This window comes from Lactuca sativa, chromosome 9 (genome assembly GCF_002870075.4).
Source record: "Lactuca sativa cultivar Salinas chromosome 9, Lsat_Salinas_v11, whole genome shotgun sequence".
Taxonomy (NCBI): Eukaryota; Viridiplantae; Streptophyta; class Magnoliopsida; order Asterales; family Asteraceae; genus Lactuca; species Lactuca sativa.
The window spans coordinates 188585945-188609981 of record NC_056631.2 but is presented as its reverse complement, the minus strand read 5'-3'; positions in this window follow the sequence as shown (position 1 = coordinate 188609981).

Below are 24037 nucleotides of genomic sequence, written 5' to 3'. Positions count from 1 at the left end.
AGTCACTACACTTAGCGTAGTAAATCCTTGGCCAGATTACGGGGCCTTTGCTCATATGCTCAGTGAACTCAACTTGATTCAACTTTTCTTCATTAAGTTCTTATTCCATTAAGACATTACTTCCAAAACTCAGATCTAGTACCAAATATAAATCCCCGTCATAATGTTTCCAACTTTATAACTTTCCACGGTCAGGAGTCCAAACACCAAAAGCCAAACTTAATACGCAACCCAAAAGCATCATAACTCTTCAATGGAAGTAAGAAAGGGACCAAGATCACATTTTTATGACTCAGGGCACCTAAAAACGTCTAAAAGGAAAAATCATTTGGATTAGAGTAATCCATACTCATGAATACCAAGGTTATGGGACCAAAATGCAAACTTAAGAACTTAGCAATATCTAAGGAAACATTGATCAAGTTTCTAACTTTATCCCTTCTGGAGTTGAGAAAAAGCAATGTAGGCACTAGATCCACAAGCTAGAGATTCAACAATCAACAAGCTTGGACTTCTCTTTCTTTCAAAATGCACCTAAAACACAAAAGAAAGAGGCTCAAGATTTTCTATAGGGTGCTAGGGTTTCAAGTTGGATGCTCAAGAGGGTGGCGGCTGATGTTAGGAAGGACGCCAAGGGGTTAGAGTCCTAAAATAGGCTAAAAATCACGAAATTAGGGTTTTAACATTGCGGCGGTATGCTTAGCATACCATAAGATATGCTTAGCTTTACACCTTAAAAATGTGTCCCCTTCATCCTAGTACGCCCCAACGAACTACCTAATGTACACTCAACGTACTGCCAGACTCCCTTTTCCAGCTTAATGTCAAACATCCATAACTTCTTCGTTTCAACTCCGTTTTCGATGATCCTATTATACACCGAAAGGTATCGACGAGCTCTACAAATATATCTTGATACTTATGAATAATAACATCTAGAAATAAAATCCTTAATTTAAGCAAGAAGCCTAAAAATAACCTTTCCCACTTTACCCCTCAGTTTCCATCAAACAATCCAAAGTTTAAATCACTATACATAATACACCTCCAATATAGCCCAAAACTTCATTCTATTTAATCTCAAGGCCTCCATTTGATCCATTAATTTTTTACAATCCTAAAACAAGAACTTCTCGAAACGAGATCCCAACTTAAACTGGATTTCATCCTCAAAATCCGTCTTGGTTAAGGTCTCTGAAGCAACGTCAACATTTTCTGTAAGTTCTCTCTAATCATCTCGACACCAAGGCATATTATAAAGAAACTTGAGATAACACTCGGGAACCCACCACCATCAACCGACAACCAAATAAGTTGAAAATGATCAACCACAAAATTTTTCTTCTCTCCCAAACTGCATGACCCCACTTCTAGAGAAAACCACTCTAAACACGAACTCTCAGAACTACAAATACAAACCAAATCCGATAATATACTCCCCAAGATGGGAAACCAACTATCTAAACTTCACAAACCATACCCTAGGGATGATGATCGTCCAAGAAAAGAATACTCAAAACACCCTAATCGTAGATCTCCCAAAATTCTAAATTCCGGAAATCATGCCCGAAAACCTTGTATACACTCTTGACTTCCCGAAAAGTTACCACTGACCCGCTACTCCCACAAGTCTAATGATGGTCAATACAAGAATTCTCACATTGTGTCCAAATCCCATATCAGCTCCGGTGTATCACCACCTGACAAAACACCTGAGACAAACTTCAAGACTCGAGATTTCATAACTGATACCCAACATTCGTAACCCAACCTCTAAAAAGCACCCTCTAGAAAACAGGGTCCATGATTACAAACATTCATCAAGCAATTTCTGGTGCACCGCTAATACATCCACTAAGACAAACTTCTACTGTCCTTAAGATCCAACCCAGTGTCCAAGATAAAGTCTATTAGGATAGTGCTCACCGTAGGTGCCTTCCATGATTATGAAATATGGTAGATGGATGTCAAACCCACTTTCCTTAATCGAAAATTGTTTGAAGATGTTTACATAAGTCAGTCAGATGGTTTTATAGATGTAAAGCTTCCTAATAGAGTGTGTAAGCTTGAGAAATCCATTTATGGATTGAAACAAGCATCTCAAAGATGGAATCTTTTCTTCCATGAGAAAGTCAAATAATTTTGTTCCTCTAGGAGTGAGGAAGAGTCTTGTGTGTATGTCAAGGCTAGTAGGAGTATAGTAACTTTCCTAGTATTGTATGTTGATGACATACTCCTTATGGGAAACGATATTCTGACCTTGCAAGAAGTGAAATCTTGGCTCAAGAAGTGTTTCACGATGAAGGATCTAGGGCAAGTTTCCTGTATTCTTGGGATAAGAATTTTAAGGGATGGAAAGAAAACACTAATTGGTCGTAGTTAAGGTACATACTTGGATAAGGTACTAAAGCGTTTTAGTATGGAAAATTCCAAGAAAAGAGAGTTATCTATTCAAAGCAATGCCAAGTTGAGTAAGACTCAAAGTCCTATTACAAGTGAAGATAAAGTAGAAATGAGTTGATTCCCATATGTTTCATCTGTAGGATCGATCATGTACGTTATGACATGTACTCGCCTTGATGTTTCTTTTGCTTTAAGCATGGTTAGTCGCTTTCAAGGAAATCCTAGCAGAGCTCATTGGATAGAGGAGAAGAACATACTCAAGTATCTACAAAGGATAAAAGACTTGGTTCTAGTCCTTGGTGGCGGTGATACGTTGAGAGTAAGTGGGTATAGTAACACCAACTTTCAAACAGAAAAAGACAACCTTCATTCTCAATCTAGCTGGGTATTCCTATTAAATGGAGGAGCATTCACATGTAAAAGTTTCAAGCAAGACACAGTTCTTGATTCTACTTGTGAATCAAAGTATATAGCAGCAAGTGAAGTATCAAAGGATGTGGTTTGCTTGAAGAACTTGATCGGTGATCTTGGAGTAGTTCCGACCATTCAGGAGCCAATGGAATTTTTCTGCAATACTGAAGGAGTAGTTGCTTTGACCATAGAAATGAGAGATCATGGTAAATCTAGACATATCGATAGAAAGTACCATTATATTAGACATAAAGTTGAAGAAGGTGATCTCATAGTAAGGAGAGTATCATCAGAAGACAATCCTGTAGATCCTTTCACGAAGGCTCTGAGTAGGGTTAAGCATAATCAGCATGTTAGGAGCATTGGTTTGAGAGATGATGTTAGTTTTAGTAGTTAGATGATTAGTTTGAAATTTGTAACAGAATAAATGTATTGATTTTGATGATTGAATAATAGAGATTATTTATGAGTTTGTTTACAACCTTTTTCAATTAATTATTCTTGTGTTTCGGTTTGCACGGTTTACTTCCTGAATGATTTGATTATTCGAAACTCCATAGTCGCTCATACTTTAGGAAGTAAGTAATGAATAAAGATTGTCATGAATTCGATTGTAGATTGTCTAAGGAGATTAGACATATCAATTATGTTGCTGCAACATTCATGAGTACTTAGAAAATGGAGATCTAAGTATTGGATAAACCCACAGTCAGAGAACTACTTCATGGATTCTATCACAAGTAATTCTGAGACGACAATATCTTATATTCCTAAAATGGAGATATATGAGTTGTAATTTACAAGGATTGTGCATTGGAGTTATGTAAATGCATTAGTAACTTGATGTTATAAAACTTAGGGTCATGCATGATTTGGTGAGTAAAGTATACAAACATATGAGTCAAGGTTTATTCGTTCCTTTTGCCCTAATGAGAAAAGCGATATCTTTACCCCCTCGGTGATTTGGTGTTGACTTATAGTGTTGGCCCCATCCAAGACTATATTGATGTGTTCAATTAGTAAGTCTTATGAGGTCATCACAAATCAAAAATCAGGAAAAAAAATTTGGACAATGAGATTGATTCTAATACATGTGTCATGTCCATACGATATCTTGCAGAACGGAGGAATATTTGATCACTTATCTTAAGACTATTGTCTGATCAGATCAGAGTCTAGAGTTGTTTTGGGAAGCACCCTTTGTTGTTTATGACTTATCCAAGTGGGAGACTGTTGGATTAGGTGTCTAAGCCAATAACTAAATTGGTATATGCTTGAATTGAAAGCAAAGTCCTTTTGGGTTGCCCTCAAACCTAGTAATTGAATAGGATAACTTTTGGAGAGAGATACTAATTTATTGATTTATTATATGATTAGTAAATAGTAATAAATGATTTATTAATATATTATGAGAATAGTATGTTAATTAGAAATAGTATTATTTAATTAAGAATTAATCAGAAATTAATTAGAATTAATTTTGGGATTAATTGGTTTAACTAAAAGTGTAAGGAATAAAGATGTAATTGTTCAATTGTTGAACAAAAGGGATTCCAGAACCTTCCAAGGTGGTGGACGGTTTTAAGGAGCTAAATTAGGGTTTCTAGAATATTCTATATAGATAATATGCATAATTAGGAAACTAGATAATTACCCGATTTGAAATAGTACTATTTTAACCAAGTAACGGTTATCTAAGGTTTTCCTATCAGCTATAAATAGGTTCCTAAGGCTACCCATTTTCTTCCATCACTTCTCCCAAGAGAATAGCTGAAAAATTACCTCCCATCTCCTCTCTCTTCAAGTTTTCTTAGTTGCTAGGGTTTAGGTGTGAACCATCAGAGGCACAATATTTTTGGTGCTTGCTTCCAATAGCTATTGTAACCTACAAAACCTATCGGAAAAGGATTCTAAGTCTCAGGACTGGGACTTAGCCTCTATGTATCATGGTAAAGAACATATTTTCTATTTAGATAGTAGTTTCTCAAGACATATGACATGGTTCAAGTCTCTTCTAGATTATTTTTTGAGAAAAGATGGACCAACTGTTACATACGAAGACAATGGCAAGGGAACTATAAAAGGAATTGGTACTATCAAATGCAACTCTACTATATTCAAGAATGTGCCATACATCAAAGGTCTTTAACACAATCTCATCTCAATCAGAAAATTGTGTGATGCTGACTATGAAGTCCAAACAAGAAGGAAGGTAAAGTGATTGATCAAAAGAATATCATTGTGTTGACTACAAACTAATAGAATGACATTTATGTTCTGGACATGTTTTCTGCTGACCACTCTCCACGAAACTGCTTCTTCTCTCGTGCTCAATATCATCTAAACTAGTTATGGAAGAAAATAATATCTCACTTGAACTTTAAAATTCTCTCAAAGATCTTTGGGAATCAGCTCGTGCGAGGAATTCCTAAGATGTAGATTGTTAAGGGTAAATTTTGTTTAGTGTGTGAAAAGGGAAACAAAACCAAGTCATCCTTCAAGCCAAATTCTTGTTCCTCCACCATTAAAACTTTTCATCTCCTTCGTATGGACCTGTTTGGACTTGTCCCAATAAATTCAAGATCCAGGAAGAAGTTCACTCTTGCCATCGTGGATGAATTTTCAAGATTTACATGGGTGATTTTCTTAAGAAAGAAAAGCCATGTTGTTGATGAGATAATCTTTCTCATTAAGCAATGAGAATTTCTTTATGAGCATAAAGTCAAGCAATTACGTAGTGATCATGGAACTGAATTTAAAAATTCCTTTGTAGAAGAGTTTTGCTCAAACTCAGGCATCTCTCAAAATTTATCTGTTGTTAGGATCCCCCAACAAAATGGTATATATGAAATAAGAAATCAAACACTCATTGAAGCTAGTCGAACTATGGTTGTTGAGGTTGGTCTCCTACTATCTTTTTGGATTGAAGCTGTCAACAAAGCATGTTACACTCAAACCCGCTCCATCATTGTGAAGTGTCATAGAAAAACTGGCTATGAGCTACTTAAAGGGAGAAAACCTAACATCTCCTACTTTCATGTATTTGGTTGTGTACTCTATATTTTGAATCAGAAGGATCAGCGTTCAAAGATCGAAGCTAAAGCTGATGAAGGAGTGTTTCTGTGATACTCAAGTGTGTCCAAGGCTTTCAGGGTGTTCAATCTTTCAAGGAAAACTGTTTAGGAGACTACTAATGTCATGTTCGATAAAGAATCATTCATTCATGATCAGATTACTTATCCTCCTTCCATTCTAAGTGAGCTCACTTTCAGTCCATCAGACCCTCTACCTGAGTCATTACCAAATGTCATTCAGCCTGTTGTTCCCAACATTGATCAAATTATCAATTCTCATTCTGACACTGAAGATTAGGCTGTCATCTTTGATGAAGCTGAGCCATCCAACTCTTAAAATCAAGAAGATTTTGTCCCAAATAATGGGAATGAAAATGCAAATCATAGAATTCTTTGAGATCATCTTGAATCTCAAATTATTGGAGATGTCATTCTGGGATTCTCACTTATAGCAGAGTCAGCATTAACTTTTGCATGTTTGTGAACTTTGTCACGGTGATCAAACCAAAGAATGTTGCTGATGCTCTCAAAGAAGATGATTGGATCAAGGCCATGCATGATGAGCATAATGAGTTTGAACCTCATCGCGTGTGAACTCTAGTTCCTAAGACTCAAGGAAAATCCATTATTGGTACTCACTGGGTGTTTATAAACAAGATAGATGAAGATGGAATTGTTATTAGAAGCATAGCAAGACTTGTGGCTCAAGGATTTTGTCAGCTGGAAGGTTTGGACTACGATGAAACCTTCGCCCATATTGCTCGACTTGAAGCAATCCGGCTGTTTCTTACATATGCTTCATTCAAGAACTTCAAATTATATCAAATGGATGTAAGGAATGCCTTGTTACATAGGGAACTTCAAAAATAAGTGTTTCTAAAATAACCTACGGGATTTGAGAGTGAAGAATTTCATGATCATGTATATCGTCTAGATAAAGTTGTCTATGGTTTGAAACAGGCACCAAGGGCATGGTATGACATTTTGGCTAGATATCTTCTGGAGAATGGATACAAATGTGGAAAAATTAACAACACCTTGTTCTCAAGAAATTAGGATCTCACATTATTCTTGCTCAAGTTTATGTCGACGACATCATTTTCGGATCTACTGATGAGAAACTGAGTTTAGAGTTCATTGAAGTAATGACCAAGAAATTTGAAATGAGCATGTTGGGTGAACTAACTTTCTCTTTAGTTTTGCATCTTAACCAACTCACTAATGGAATCTTCATTTTTCAAGAAAAATACATTGCAGATATACTAAAGAGATTTGGTTTTTCTGATAGCAAACCAACGAATACCCTAATGTCCTCATCAGCGTCTATCTCCGCTGATCCAACTGGCGCTGATGTGAATGCAACCTTATATCCAGGAATGATACGATCACTATTTATCTTACTGTTAGTTGCCCTGACATTATGTTCACCACCGTATTGCGTGCTCTATATCAAGCTTGTCCACAGGAATCCCATCTTCTTGTTGTAAAAAGGATCTTTCGTTATTTGAAGCATACACCCAATCTTGGGTTATGGTATCCTCGCGACTCTGAGTTCAATATTATCGGATTCACTAACTTTGATCATTGTGGGTATGGAATTGATCAAAAAAATACCTCAAGAGGAGCTCAACTGCTAGGAAATAGACTTGTAAGTTGATCCGGTAAGAAGCAAACATCAGTAGATTGTTCTACCATTGAAGCTGAATATATAGTCTCTGGAACATGTTTTGCTTAGATTCTTTGGATTCAGAATCAGCTTCTAATTTATGGCTTCAACTTCACAAAGACTCCCATTTTCTGTGACAACACTAATGCCATCCAAATGATTCAAAATCCGGTGCAACATTCCAAGGCCAAGCACATCGATATCCATCAACACTTCATCAGGAACATAGTGAAGGTTTTTGAGCACTCTAACACTCCTATGGTGCACATGCAACCCTAGATGCTTTGGATCTAATTTTTCTCTAATGATACATGCAATTTCAATTTTCCAATGCACACATACTAACTAGCATACAATTTGACAATTGAACAATACAACTAGTTAGAAACTTTACCTCTTTTTGTAGCTAGTTAACTTTGGCCTTTAAAAGCTTAGCACCTCAAATGTGATGCCTCAAATGCTTCACAAAACACCACAAAAAATGGAGGACTTGAGAGAGAGTATCGTGCTCAAAAATCGGCTCCTATGAACTCTTAGAACATATGTGGTCCCCGATTTTAGCTATAGGGTGACATATATATATATATATATATATATATATATATATATATATATATATATATATATATATATATATATATATATATTGTAGGATTCTAAGAGTCATGGCTAAACCCTAATCCATACCCTTGGGCTTATTATCCATGATCCATGATCCATTTGTACTAACTCTTTATGGATTCTTTCGTAAACTTAGTCCATCATGTATCATAAGCCCAAACCATATATTTAACTAATTTACACAATTAGTCCCCATTAAATTAGTTAATCTCTTTTGATCACTAAATTAATTCCAAATTATTCTTGATCAATACTAATTAAATTAAATGATTTCTCAATATATTATACTTATAATATATTAGCAAATCATGAACAACCTCTTTCTCAAACGTCCATCCTATCAGATTGTTCTGGTGAAATGCAACCCAAATGGACCATGCTACTCTCAATTTAAGTACATACTAATTATAGTTATGGGCTTAGACACCTAATCCAATAGTCTCCCACTTGGATAAGTCTAATAACTATAAATGCAAGTACGACTTAATAAACCGACTAGCAATCGTAGCTCTTAAAAGCCTTTGTCAAACTTTGACACGCCACTTAGATAAGGGATCATATAAACCTCTGTTCTTCAAGATATCAGTCATACAAATACATGGAACATAGTCATACTTATTGTCCAGTAGTTTGTTTCCCGATTTTCGATTTTTTTGACATAGAACTTAATCGAACACATCAATTGAGCTCTGACTGGGCCCGACACATAAGTCAAAACAAAATCATCGAGGGGCCAAAGATATCACTTTTAATCCTCGAAGAATTAAAAGGAACAGATAAACTTCGACATTATATGCTTGTACTAACTATACATTAAATCATACACAACAGTGCGTTTTATAACATTAAGTTACTGATGTGTTTTCACACTATCAATGTACAACCAAATCATAGTCAACAACTCATATATCTTGGTTTGAAGACTTATATGATATTATTATCTCACGATCACCCGTGATAAATTCCATGAAGTGATTCAAGTGAGCGTGGGTTTAATCGAATACTCAGACCTTATGAGCACTCATGAATGTTGTAGCGAACTTTTGCTATGTCTAAACACTTTAGACAGTATACAAGCCAAATTCATGATAGTCTTGCCTCAATACCTACTTCCAGAGTATGATCGACTGTGGATAGTTTGAATAATCTTATTATTCAGGAAGTCAAAACATGCAAAATGAAACAATAGTAAACTATTGACACAAGATAGTAACTTTACTCATAAATAAAACACCTTTTATTTAATCATCAAATGTTAATTACATTTTATCTATTACAAGTTTCTAAATGGCTATCTAATCATTAAAACTAATATCATCCTTCAGCCCGACGCTCCTTGCATGCTGCAAATGCTTAACCCTATCCAGTCCCTTCGTGAGGGGATATGTTAGGTTCTCATCTGATGATACCCTCTTTACCACGAGGAGTCCTTCTTCTATCCGATGTCTTATGAAATGATATTTTTTTTCGATGTGTTTAGATCTTCCATGATCCCTTGGTTATGTGGTTAAGGCAACCACACTCTCACTATCACAGAAAATCTCCATAGGCTCCTTTACAGCTGGTCCAACTCCAAGGTCTCTAATGAAGTTCTTTAGCCATATTGCCTCCTTCGAAACTTCACTTGTTGCTATGTACTCTGATTCGCACGTTGAATCAGCTATACTCTCCTATTTGGAACTTTTCTAAGTTATTGCTCCTCCATTCAGGGTAAATACCCAGCCCAACTAAGAATGGAAATTATCTCTATCGATCTGAAAGTTGGCGTCACTATACCCCGTCACTCTTAAGTCATCACTCCCACCGACGGTAAGGACCCAGTACTTAGTCCTCCGCAAAAAATTAAGAATGTTCTTTACCACAGTCGAGTGAGGTTTACCAGGATTCCCTTGATATTTGCTGACCATGCTCAAAGCAAAGGCCACATCAGGGCGAGTACAAGTCATATCATACATGATCGAGCTAACCGCGGAAGCATATGGTACTCGACTCATCTCAATTATCTCAGCTTCAGTACTCGGACTTTGAGTCTTACTCAGTTTGGTATTGCTTTGGATAGGTAAGTCACCTTTCTTGGAATTCTCCATGTTGAACCTCTTCAACACCTTGTCCAAGTAGGTACTTTGACTAAGTGTAATTAATCTTTTACTCCTGTTTCTCAATATCCTTATCCCTAGAATATAGGCAATTACTCAAAGGCCTCTCATAGTGAAATAGTTCCCAAGCCAGGACTTAACCTCCTGCAAGGTTGGTATTGTTGGATTAGATGTCTAACCCCATAACTATAATTGGTATGTACTTGACCCGAGAGTAGCATGGTCCATTTGGGTTGCATATCATCAGGGCAATTTGTTGGGATGGACTTTTGAGAAGAGATTATTTATGATTTATTAATATATATTATAAGCTATAATATATTAATATGAAATCATATGATTTAATTAGTATTGATCAAGAATTAGTTTGGAATTAGTTTAGTGATCAAAAGAAACTGATTAAATCTATGGGGACTATTTATGTAAATTAGTTATATTTATATGTTGGGCTTTTCATCCATGTTGGACTAAGTTTATGAATGGATACATAAAGAGTTAGGTCTCATGAACCATGGATCATAAACCCATAGGTATGGATTATGGTTAACCCATGACCTTTGGAATTCCACATATAAATATGTTACTCCATAGCCAAAATCACCACTTATGTTCTTAGAGTTCAGATGGACGATTTTATGTAGCTAGTATTCTCTCTTAAATGTCATCCTTTTTCCATGGTGTGTTGTGATTCCATTTGAGGCATCCACACTATTGGTGCTAAGTTCTTAAAGGCCAAATACTACAAGGTTTCAAGCTACATAAAAAGGTACGTCATCCTAACTAGTATTTCATATTGTTTATATCATTTGTATGCTAGTTATAGGCTTAAAGCTTTGGAAACCATATGCATGTATAATTAGAGAAAACATAGATCCAAAGCTTTTAGGGTTGTATGTGCACCATAGGATGTTGTAGTATACAAAATCCAACAGTGGTATCAGAGCCATGGGTTGTTTTCTATTATATTTGATGTTATTATTGTTTTTTCAAAGCTAAAAAAATCGTTTTTTTTTTGCCTCTACCTGATCACCACGAGGTGGTGTCGGGTCTGGCAATTTTTGGATTTCTTGGCTTAATTTGGATTTGGATAGTTACTATAAAATGTTTTCTTGATAAAAATTCGATTTTATGTTGTGAAAATAATTATCCTCGTCCAAATTAAAGATAATTGTCATAGTTTCAAGATTTTATTAGTTTGTGTAATAGACTAATTTCTTTTAAATAGTTGATATGAATTATCTTGTTAGTATGAGTTTAATCTAGATCATGGAAAAATTATTTGATTATTGTGTTAATTGGAATATTTGATCTTAATGGTTTTTTACGAACTCCATAACTTATCCTCAAGTTATGGAAAATGAAGATTTTTTTCATTCAAAAGCACCTTAACTCTCATAGGTTATGAAAATGGAAGAGTCTCTAATTTTAATGTCATCATAAACTGATTTTATGTCTTCCATAAGTTGTCCTCAAGTTATGGAACTTGAAGTTTTCCATAAAAATCATATTAAACTCATAAGTTATGGAAACCAAAAGTTTTTAAATTGTTCAAAACTTGCCCTCAAGTTTTGGAATTTGTAAAGTCTCACTTATGTAAACTTTAATTCCAAACCCTAGAATTTTTAAAAGTTAAAATTCAAACCATATGTACTTTATTAAATTAATTAAAGTATTTAATTAAATGAGAGTTAATAGTTCCATAATGACATGGTGTAAGTTTAATTAAATTAAGAGTATAGTTTAATTAATGGATTAAACCACCAAGAATTTTAAAGGTTTAAAATTTAACCCTTATACTATTATAATATTATAGGTTATATATATATATATATATATATATATATATATATATATATATATAAGAATAAACGTCTTACCGTTAGTAGGCCTCATTCACGAAGCTGGTCTATAAGGGGGTATAAGGTTATTGGCTATAAAATGGCAGTTTAACGGGTGTCCACTCTCACCCACCGCTTCCTTGACTGGTGGAGGGTCGTTAGCCGAATGAGTAGGATATGACTCTAATTCTCCCTTCATTAAAAGTATAGTGATAAATATAAAGTAACTAAACACTTTTAAATTCCCAATCTTAGTTACTTAGGAAAATGTGAATTTGGTGCTAACCCATGAAATTGCACTTTGCACCTTGTTAATTCGTTAGTGGAGCGTGTGTGGTTAACTGGCACACTAATATGAGACTGACAATGTGTGGCAAAGGGTAGCTTGATGTTAATCATAGATCAATGGAGCGTGTGTGGTTAACCGGCACATTGATTAGGTGGTTGTAACATTAAGTATACCAAGTTAATCTACATGGTTATTCACTCCTTGTTTGTGATCATCGACATCCCAGTCACATACTTGAAGGGCACAATTGAGATTTAAACATGCCATTGAATATTTCAATGAATCTCAAAAGATCTAGCAGTTTCAATTTATTTAAAACCTAATGTTAAATTTCATTTTTCTTGGTGGAAATTGGTAAATCGTCATTTACCTACCTTCAAATATTTTGTAGCTTGGATTACAGCATCCCTCTTCCAAGGTATAAAATATTGTGTTGGGTCCTAGCCTTAATATTTCATATTGGGTGTTATATTAAGGACTTAAATCAACTAAACTTGAATTTCTCCCTTATAGATGTCTAGTTATGACAACTATGGTCTTCCTTATCCTTTTGGATAAAGCTATCCTAATGAAGATGATATCCCAAATGGCGATCAAGGTGAAAGATTAATCCCTTTGTTGTTCATTAATGGGACTAGAAATCATACTTCACCTCCTCCACCTCTTCCAATTGTTCTCCCTAACCCACAAGTTCTTGAATAGTTCAAGGTCACTTAATCCCTATTGGCAAGAAGTGTCTATATGTACTCACATCTTGGAGATGAAGTCTCATATTAACAAGATGGGAGAGTTGGGTGTCAAAGTCTCAAGGAAGTTAACTGTCGACTGGGTTCCTCGATCGCTTTCTAAGTCATATAGTGAGTTCATTAAGGACTACTATGAGACAGCCCACGACATGACCCTTAATGATCTTACCTATTTGCTTGTTGCTGCTAAATCAGCAATGATTTGGAGCACTAGTAAGGCAAATTTGATTGGAAGATCTAATTCCCAAACTTCCATGAACATTGACAATGGTAACATTAGAAATCCAGAAACGCTTTATCTTCCCAATGGAAAGGGATCGGCCATGGTCAAGTCCTCTGACCCAATGGTAAAGAGAGATGCTAAGTCTAAGATAGGCTCGTGTACCATTCCTAAAGATTCCATATGTTTTTGTTGCCAAAAGGAAGGGCATTGGTTGCAAATCTACCCTATTTACCTAAAAGTTCACTAGGATGGTAAAAGTCGATAAATTTGACTATGCTTCAGGTAAATTCCACTATCTAACTCTATTAAGTTCCTGTTGGAAATTCTTATAGGCCGCATTTTGATGTTTTTTAGAATTGAAAAAAGATAGGAGTATGACAAATCTGATCGCGAAGATGGATTTCGATCGCATGAGTCGAAGATCAAAATTTTGAGCTGCTGCTTAAGAGTTATGATAGATTGCTTAGGAATAGATAACAACATAGTTTTCATTACATTTTAAGGAAAAAGTTTTTCCATACATTTTATAAAGAAAAGTTTCTTTATTTATTTTAAGTATCCTTACAATGGCATTTGTGAAAATTGTTGTTTATATTATTCCATTGATAGCAATATTGAAAAATGGATTTGATTCTTTTGTTTGTGGTAGTTTCATAATTTACCAAATAAGAAAAGATTCTCATCACCTAAGTTTTAGTTGGATAGAAACTTGGAATCATGCAACTTGTATTGTATGATGAATAAGAATTTTCATCTTTAGGAAATTAAGACTAACTCCTTGTTTACATGTATATGTGAGTCAAGTGAAGGACTAAGAGATCGGGTACAATTGGTTGTGCACTAATCAGGTCCACCACAAAGAACAATAAGGATATTCGTCATGATTTACTAAAGTTTAGTAAATATGGTTGTGCTTACAATTTTAATTATAATTCTGAAACATTTGAAAAGTTTCAATGTATGACAGCACGAATGAGAAGAATCAAATTAGGCAGAAAGATACAAGTTTCTCCAATCTGAAAAGATGGGAGATTACTTCAGTATCATGTTTTATGATCATTTGAATGATTATGAAAAACCATATCACGATTGATCCTCTAAGGACATATTAGTGCATTTGTAACTTGAGTGACATAATCTTTAGAAAGTTTATAACACTTGTAAGTTGTGATGTTTAGGATAAAACAAAGACCAACTAAGACCAAATGTGTGAAGTGTTTATCTTGATAAGAATCCACACTAACTCTTGAATATTTGTTTTTCAAGTAATTTTCCTTGACAAAGTGAATCTTATATGTCAAGAGGTCAGTGGGAGTCTTAAAGATCTTGAAAAGTTTCAAGAACAGTGGGAGTCTTAAAGATCTTGAAAAGTTTCAAGAACTAATCAAGAATAAAACCTATTGTTTATCACTAGCACATGACTTGAGATTTGTAACCTATCGTGTTGACGTATTCTTGTTTCTATGCCCATTCCAGTTAAAATTTGACTATGCATGTGAGTTCTATGAGTTCTCAAATTGTTTGCATAACAACCTGGAAGACATGGTAGATCCTTGTGCTGCCAGGAGGCAAGAAATTAAGATTGAACAAGTTCAGTCCATATGAGTTTGGATTTGTCACTAACCTTGTCTTATGATTATGGTTTTGACAAATTCACATGGATGGGAATATATACACCACAAAATTTTAGTGTCATAAGGTTTCTCTCTGATTCATGAAAATGATGATGAGGAAATGCTTTCACTAAGTAGATTTCAAATAGTTAGCAATTGTGATATTTGCATTTCTCAAATTTGATTATGATTACGACATCCCTCTTCATAGTTCGAATTATGAGAAATGGAAAAATGTCTAAACATTATGATTACTACATCCCTCTTCATAATTGTTTAGACACACATGTGAGCTATCTAAGAAAAGGTGTATGAGTTTAAGAAGCTTAGATAAAGTCTTATTGAAGCATCTCATATCAGAAAACTGAACTTGGGTAAACGAAAGTCAATAAAGTATTGATTTCTAGAAGTCCAACTGATTTCTGGATACATGTCAAAGCTAGTGGGAGCATAAGTGTTATGCTGATAAGAATATAATTAACATGTTAGTAGGAGCATGATTATTATGTTTAAGTGTTGCAAGTTAGAAATGTTAGTTATAGAAAAAACAAAAGTTTCAATTTGCAAAGATGCAGGGTTTTGAAAATTTGTTTTGCTATAATTAAGGGAGAGGAAATTATACTTCATCCCAATTCTAAAAGCTTAGATTGAGATTTTAATCAAATTTAGTCAAGTATATATATGAATGTTATGTTAGAATAGTTCAACATAAGGAAATTCTATATATGGTAATATTAACTGCGTTCTCAAAATTCGATTATGATTATGTCATTCCTCTTCATAGTCCGAATTGTGTGAACATGGAAAATCAAAAAATTATAGTAAAAGACTGGTTGAGTATCATGTCTTTATGTAAGACATTATGAATCGTATCACATATGCTTCGGGTATAGGATCGATTGTATATGCTATAATATTTCTATGTGTTCTGAATTTTCACATGCCTAGGGCATTAAGAGGGGAAAAGGACCAAAACTGTATATGACTAAAATGATTAAGCAATTGTCGAGGAGAATCTGAGGTTCACCAATGATTGGATGCTCATGGACAGTTGGGAGTATAGTGTAAATTTTTGGAAGGATCATATTGACATATTCTAAAAAAAGGAAACTCTTGTTCAGAAGTGATAGTCAAAATTGGAATATGGAAATGTTTTCATAGGTGGAAGTTATTCATTAAATCTGTGTAAGATTAGAAAACTTAATGCAAGAAAGATGTTCAAACGAATGTACTTTGAATGCGAAACTTCGATTCCATGGAATTTCTTTCCATTGGAATACTTTGTAATGTCTGTTGCCAAGTTTTTGTGACCTTTGTGCATAATCATTACAAGAGAATCATTGCATATAATTTTAGAATCTAACAGATTTCAGTAAATGGTAAAGAATCTTGTATTCTTACGTTTATCATAAGGATTTGGAATTGTGAAATGAGAATCACTGAAATGTTTTCAATTGATCCATTCCACAAAGGAAGGACCATAGGTAAACATAGTGTGCATGCTTGTAGCATGGGACAACTATTGTTTTAGTTCAAGCATTAAGTTGATCATTTGAAACATTATACAATGAATAATGAGTAATCAATATGATTCAAAAGTTTTAGGGCCATATAGGAGTAGTATTATTCTTGTGTTTCACTTTGCATGTTTTGACTTCCCAAATAACTAGGTTATTCAAACCATCCACGGTCAATCATACTTTGGAAGTAGGTACTGAGGCAAGACTATCATGAACGGGTCTGTAGATTGTCTAGGTATTTTAGACTTACCTGTCGTGTTCATGAGTGCTCCTGGAATAAGATTCGAGTATTAGATTAAACCCATGCTCATTTGAATCACTTCATGGATTTCATCACGAGTGATCATGAGACGATAATATCTTATATTCTTCAAATGAAGATGTGTGAGTTGTAGTCGCGAGTTGGTTACACATTGACATATGTAAATGCACCGGTAACTTAGATGTTATAAAACATGTCGCTGTGTGTAATTTGATGAGTGAGTACAAGCGAGCATTTGGGTTGAATTTTATCTGTTCCTTTTACCCCATGTGGATTAAAAGCGATATATGTGGGCCCTCGATGATTTAGTGATGACAACCTTAAGTGCTCGGACGAGCCTGGACTGATTTAAATTGTTCAATTAGTCGGTCGTCATAAATCAAAAATCGAGAAACAACAGATGGACAAAGAGAATGATTATAATCCATGTATCAGTCCATTTGATATCTAGAATGGAGGAATATATGATCTCTTATCTAATGGACGCGTCATTCACTACGTCAGAGTTCGACAACGGATTTTAAGAGCTATGATTGCTAGTTGGGATTTTGGAGTCGTACTTGCAATAATAGCTATTAGAATTATCCAAGTGGGAGACTGTTGGATTAGGTGTCTTAGCCCATAACTATAATTGGTATGTACTTGAACCGAAAGTAGCATGGTCCATTTGGGTTGCATATCCTCAGGACAATTTGTTAGGATGGACTTTTGAGAAGAGATTATTTATGATTTATCAATATATTATAAGTTATAATATATTAATATGGAATCATATGATTTAATTAGTATTGATCAAGAATTAGTTTGAAATTAATTTAGTGATCAAAAGAGACTAATTAAATCTATGGGGACTAATTATGTAAATTAGTTATATTTATATGTTGGGCTTTTGATCCATGCTGGACTAAGTTTATGAATGGATACATAAAGAGTTGGGCCACATGAACCATGGATCATAAACCCATGGGTATGGATTATGGTTAACCCATGAACTTTGGAATTCCACATATAAATATGTTACTCCATAGCCAAAATCACCACTTATGTTCTTAGAGTTCATATGGACGATTTTATGTGGCTAGTATTCTCTCTCAAATGTCATCCTTTGTCCATGGTGTGTTGTGATTCCATTTGAGGCATCCACACTATTGGTGCTAAGTTCTTAAAGGCCAAATACTACAAGGTTTCAAGCTACATAAAAAGGTATGTCATCCTAACTAGTATTTCATATTGTTTATGTCATTTGTATGCTAGTTATAGGCTTAAAGCTTTGGAAACCATATGCATGTATAATTAGAGAAAACATAGATCCAAAGCTTTTAGGGTTGTATGTGTACCATAGGATGTTGTAGTACACAAAACCCAACAGGTATGTCATTTCCTATGAGAAGTATGCCATCCACATACAACACCATAAAGCTCACTATACTCCCACTAGCTTTGACATATACACATGACTCATCCCAGCTCCTCGAAAATCCAAACTCTTTGACTTTCTCATTGAAACAAAGATTCCACTTGCGAGATGCTTGTTTCAATCCATAAATGGATTTCTCAAGCTTACACAATCTATTAGGGTACTTTGCATTGACAAAAACCTCTGGCTGATTCATGTAAAAATCTTCAGCCAACTTCCCATTAAGGAAAGCGATTTTGACATCCGTTTGCCAAATTTCATAATCATAAAATGCAGGTATGGCTAGCATAACCCTTATAGATTTAATCTTTGCTACTGGTGAGAAGGTCTCATCATAATCAACTCCATGAGTTTGATTAGAGCCCTTCGCAACCTGTCGCGCCTTATATGTGTGTACTTTCCCATCCATGTCGTTCTTCTTCTTGAAGATCCATTTGCACCCGACTATCTTACGACCCGGTACATTGTCAACCAAGTTCCAAACTTGATTGTAATACATGGAATGAATCTCGCTATCCATTGCCTCTATTCATTTTACAAACTCAGGGCCTGCCATGGCTTCCTTGTAGTTGTTAGGTTTATCCAAATTTACCAGTATGCTATCACTAATAAATGTATCACCTTCTGTAGTAATATGGAAACTATAAAACTCAGGTGGAACTCTAACTCTACTGGAACGCCTCAGAGGTACGGACTCTTCAACCGGTTCAACAGGAGTTTCCTCCTCAAGTTGATCGCTAGTGCTTCACTGCTTGAATCTTGAATCTCTTCAAGGTCAATTTTCCTCCCACTGTCCCCTTGGCATATGAGTTCTCTCTCACGAAAGACTCCTCTCCTCGCAACAAAGACAACATTGTCACTCAGTCTATAGAAGAGATATCCAAAGGATTTATGTGGGTAGCCGATGAAAATACAGTACTCACTACGAGGTTCGAGCTTGTCGTGAGTCTCACATCTCACGAAAGCCTTGCAAACCCAAACCTTGATGTGTGCTAACGAGGGAACTTTCCCTGTCCACATCGCGTGAGGGGTTTTGGAAACCTTCTTAGTTGGGACTAAATTAAGGATATGGGCGGCAGTCTAAGGCATACCCCCAAAATGAGATAGGTAACGAAGCTCGACCCATCACGGAACGAACCATGTCCAACAAGGTTCGATTGTGCCTCTCATCCACACCATTAAGCCGTGGTGTCCTATGTGGCGTCAATTGTGAAATAATTCCACATTCCTTAAGATAGTCTAGGAACTCGATACTAAGATACTTACCACCCCGATTGGATCAGAGCATATTTATCTTCCTATCCAGCTGATTCTCCACTTCTTGTTTAAAGTCTTTGAACTTTTCAAAGGTTTCTGACTTATGCTTGATTAAGTAGCTATAGCCATATCTACTGTAATCATCAGTAAAAGTCACATAGAAGCGGTTAGCATCCCTTGTGGCGGTTCTGAAGGGTCCACACACATCGGTGTGAATGAGATCCAACAAACCTTCACCCCTTTCACAAGTACTAGTGAATGGTGACTTGGTCATCTTTCCAAGCAAACAAGATTCACAAGTGTCATAGAAACTTAAGTCGAATGACTCCAAGACTCTAGCCTTTGGGATTTGGCCTATGCGCTTCTTGGTTGACATGTCCAAGACGACAATGTCACAATCATGCCTTATCCAAACTATTGTAATAATCAATGTGCAACACATTATTTCCTAAGTTGTCTACAACCATCATAGTTTCATATACACCATTACAAGAAAATGCTACAAAATAAAAAACACCATTATAAAAAGCATTAATAGCACCAATTCCATTATCAAATGAAAAACTAAAACCTTGTTTGTACAAACCACGAAAGGAAATAATATTTCTCGCCATATCAGACGAGTAGCAACAATTATTCAAATCTAATTCTAACCCACTACTAAGAAGTAAAGAATAAACTCCAATCTTGGTGACAAAAGACATTTTCCTATTCCCCATGATCAAGTTCATTTTCACGTGCTCCACATCCCTACTTCTTTTTAGTCCCTGCAAATCAGAACAAATATGAAATCCACAACTTGTATCAAGAACCCAAGAATTAGCATGTGGTGAGTTATTAGACAAAATAGTGCAAATACCTGTATGGGTAGGTTTTACTTTTCCATCCTTGACATCCTGCAAGTATTTGGGGCAACTTCGCTTCCATTTTCCTTTATCATTACAATAGAAGCACTCTGCTTCTTTTGGGTTGGTGGAGGGATTAGCAGAGCTAGCTTTGGTCCCATTAGAAGAGGATCAATCAGGAGACTTTCCCTTGCGGCTCTTAGAGTGAGCCTTCCTCTTCTTTCCTTTCCCATGTCCAATTGCCAAGATAGGGGCAGTAGCAGTAGGAGTAGTAACAACAGATTTACCTTTGAGACTACTTCCAATAGTCCTCAAAAGTCCTTGAAGCTTCCTAAGAGTGACCTCCTCCTTGTTCATATGACAGGTTATATGGAACTGATCATAAAAGGGAGGTAAAGAATGTAGAATGATATCTATGGCCAACTCTTCATCAAAGTTGACATTCAACATCAACAAACGGTCCACAAACCTTTGCATTTTCTGCAAGTGGACCGTGATGGACTCTCCATCCTTCATCTTTGTTGTTATCATGGAGGCCATGATCTCATACCTCTCTTGACGAGCAATTTGATGCTATCTTTCCATCAAGTCTTGGTACATCTCAAAAGCGTAGAAGTCCTCATAGGACTTTTGGAGTTCAGCTGTCATGGTGGCCAACATGATACATGACACCTTAGTGGCATCCTTCTCATGTGTCCTATACTCAGCAATATCCTCAGGAGTAGCAAATGACTCATAAATTTCCTTAAGCTCGTTATTGAGGACATATTCCTTGTCCTCGTAAAGAGTGACCATCCTGATGTTCCTAATCCAATCATTGAAGTTGTAACCATAAAAGATGACTCTCCCACACAAGTTCATGAGGGAGAAGGAGCCAGAAGGGTTTGAGCCAAAAGCATTATTGGAGGACTTCTGAAAAAAGTAAGACAAAGTTTAGATTAAATAATAATTCTTAATATAACACCCAAATGAAATATTAAGGCTAAGACCCAACACAATATTTTACAATTCGGAAAAGGGATGTCGTAATTCAATTGCAAAATATTTGAAGGTAGGTAAATGACGATTTACCAATTTCCACCATGAAAAACGAAATTGATTATTAAGTTTTAAATGAATTGAAATTCCTAAATTCTTTTGAGATTCATTGAACTTTTCAATTTCTTGTTAAAATCTTGATTATGCCCTTCAAGTTTGTGACTGGGATACCGAGGATCACAAACAAGGTGTGAATAACCATGCAAATATGCTTGGTACACTTGATGTCATTTAACACCCAATCAATGTACCGGTTAACCACACACGCTCCATCGATCTATGACAAACATCAAGCTACCATTTTCCATCATTGTTAGACTAGGTTAGTGTGCCGGTTAACCACACATGCTCCACTAACGACTTAGCAAGGTGCAATGTGCAATTTCATGGAATAGCATCATTTTCACATTTTTCCTAAAGTAACTAAGTTGGGAATTTATAAAACATTTAGTTACTTTATTATTATCATTATACTTTTAATGAGAATTAATGTCATATCCTACCCGTTCGGCTAATGACCCTCCACCAATCAAGGAAACGGTAGGTGAGAATGGACAACTACCATTTTATAGGTAGTAATTGGCTTCGTGAATAAGACCTACTAACGGTAAGACTAACTTATCTTATATATATATATATATATATATATATATATATATATATATATATATATATATATAATTATAAAACTTTTTAATATTATAATAGTATAATGGTTGAATTTTAAACTTTTAAAATTCTAGGGTTTTAAATTAAAGTGTCCATAAGTGTGACTTTACAAATTCCAAAACTTAAGGGCATGTTTTGAAACTCTTCAAAAATCTTGGCTTCTATAACTTATGAGTTTAATGACTTTTAAAAATGATATTTTTTTTCCATAACTTGAGGACAAGTTATGGAATTTATTAATGCATTTAGATCAATATTTTAACTAACAAAAGTTATCAAATAATTTATCTATGGTCTGTTTAAACTCATAAGTCAAGATAATTCACATCAGCAATTTGCAAGAAATTAGCGTATCATATAAACTAATACAAATCATGAAATTTTGACAATTATATTTTAATTGGATGAGGATGATCACTACCATATCAGAATAACAAACTTTGTGATTCAAAATAGTTTGTGGTAATAATCCTAATCCAATTCTGGCCAAAAACCCCGAAAATTTTCATCTGATGATCCAACTCGTCGAGTCCAACTATGGACTCATCGAGTTCCGGGCAAAATGCAACCTACTCGTCGAGTCCAATCATTCACTCGTCGAGTAGGTGCTGACAGAACAGTTTTTCAGCTTTAAAAAATAATACAATAGCATCAATATAATAGAAAACTATCCTAGACTCTGATACCACTGAAGGGTTTTGAGCACTCTAACACTCCTATGGTGCATATGCAACCCTAGATGCTTTGGATCTAAGTGTTCTCTAATTATACATGCAATTTCAATTTTCCAAAGCACACATCCTAACTAGCATACAATTTGACAATTGAACAATACAACTAATTAGAAACTTTACCTCTTGTTATAGCTAGTTAACTTTGGCCTTTAAAAGCTTAGAACCTCAAACGTGATGCCTTAAATGCTTCACAAAACACCGCCAACAATGGAGGACTTGAAAGAGAGTATCTTGCACAAAAATCGGCTCCTATGAACTCTTAGAACATATGTGGTCCCCGATTTTAGCTTTAGAGTGACATATATATATATATATATATATATATATATATATATATATATATATATATATATATATATATATATATATTAGGATTCTAAGAGTCATGGTTAAACCCTAATCTATACCCTTGGGCTTATTATCCATGATCCATGATCCATATGAACTAACTCTTTATGGATTCTTTCATAAACTTAGTCCATCATGTATCATAAGCCCAAACCATATATATAACTAATTCAGACAATTAGTCCCCATTAATTTAATTAGTCTCTTTTGATCACTAAATTAATTCCAAATTTATTCTTGATCAATACTCATTAAATTATATGATTTCTCAATATATTATACTTATAATATATTAGCAAATCATAAACAACCTCTTTCTTAAACGTCCATCCTATCAGATTGTTTTGGTGAAATGCAACCCAAATGGACCATGCTACTCTCGGGTCAAGTACATACCAATTATATTTATGGGCTTAGACACCTAATCAGACATATAGTTCAAAAGGGAAAAGTGGAGTTGTTCTACATTCCATCACTGATTAATTGGCTAACATTTTCATTAAGGCATTGGACGAGATGATCCTGAATAAATTGATGGTTGATCTTGGCATGCTTTCAATGACTTAGTTTTCTTTGAAAACTTTGCTTTTATTTTCATTCACAAACACAAAAACACAAATACTTTATTTTGCTTTTACCAAAGGAGTTTACATTGCTTGCTTAACTTTTTGTATCTAATGTTTACAAGTGTTTTCTTTTCACTCTATTCTCTCTTTCAAGTCTATCTATTTCTTGTATGTAGTTGATCTGTATCTCTTCCTTTTGAAACTAGATAGAGTTGGATCCATGAAGAATGTTTTGAATGCTCCAATTGTAAAGATGAAAGTTGGCGTCAAGTTTTCTTCTTTTTGACAATACTCCCTTTCTCATTCCCTCACTATTATGGATGCAAACAGACATCGTCAATGCAATGAGTCTTACTTCCATTAACTGAATTATAATCTAATGCCCTCGTGTTGATCTTGTC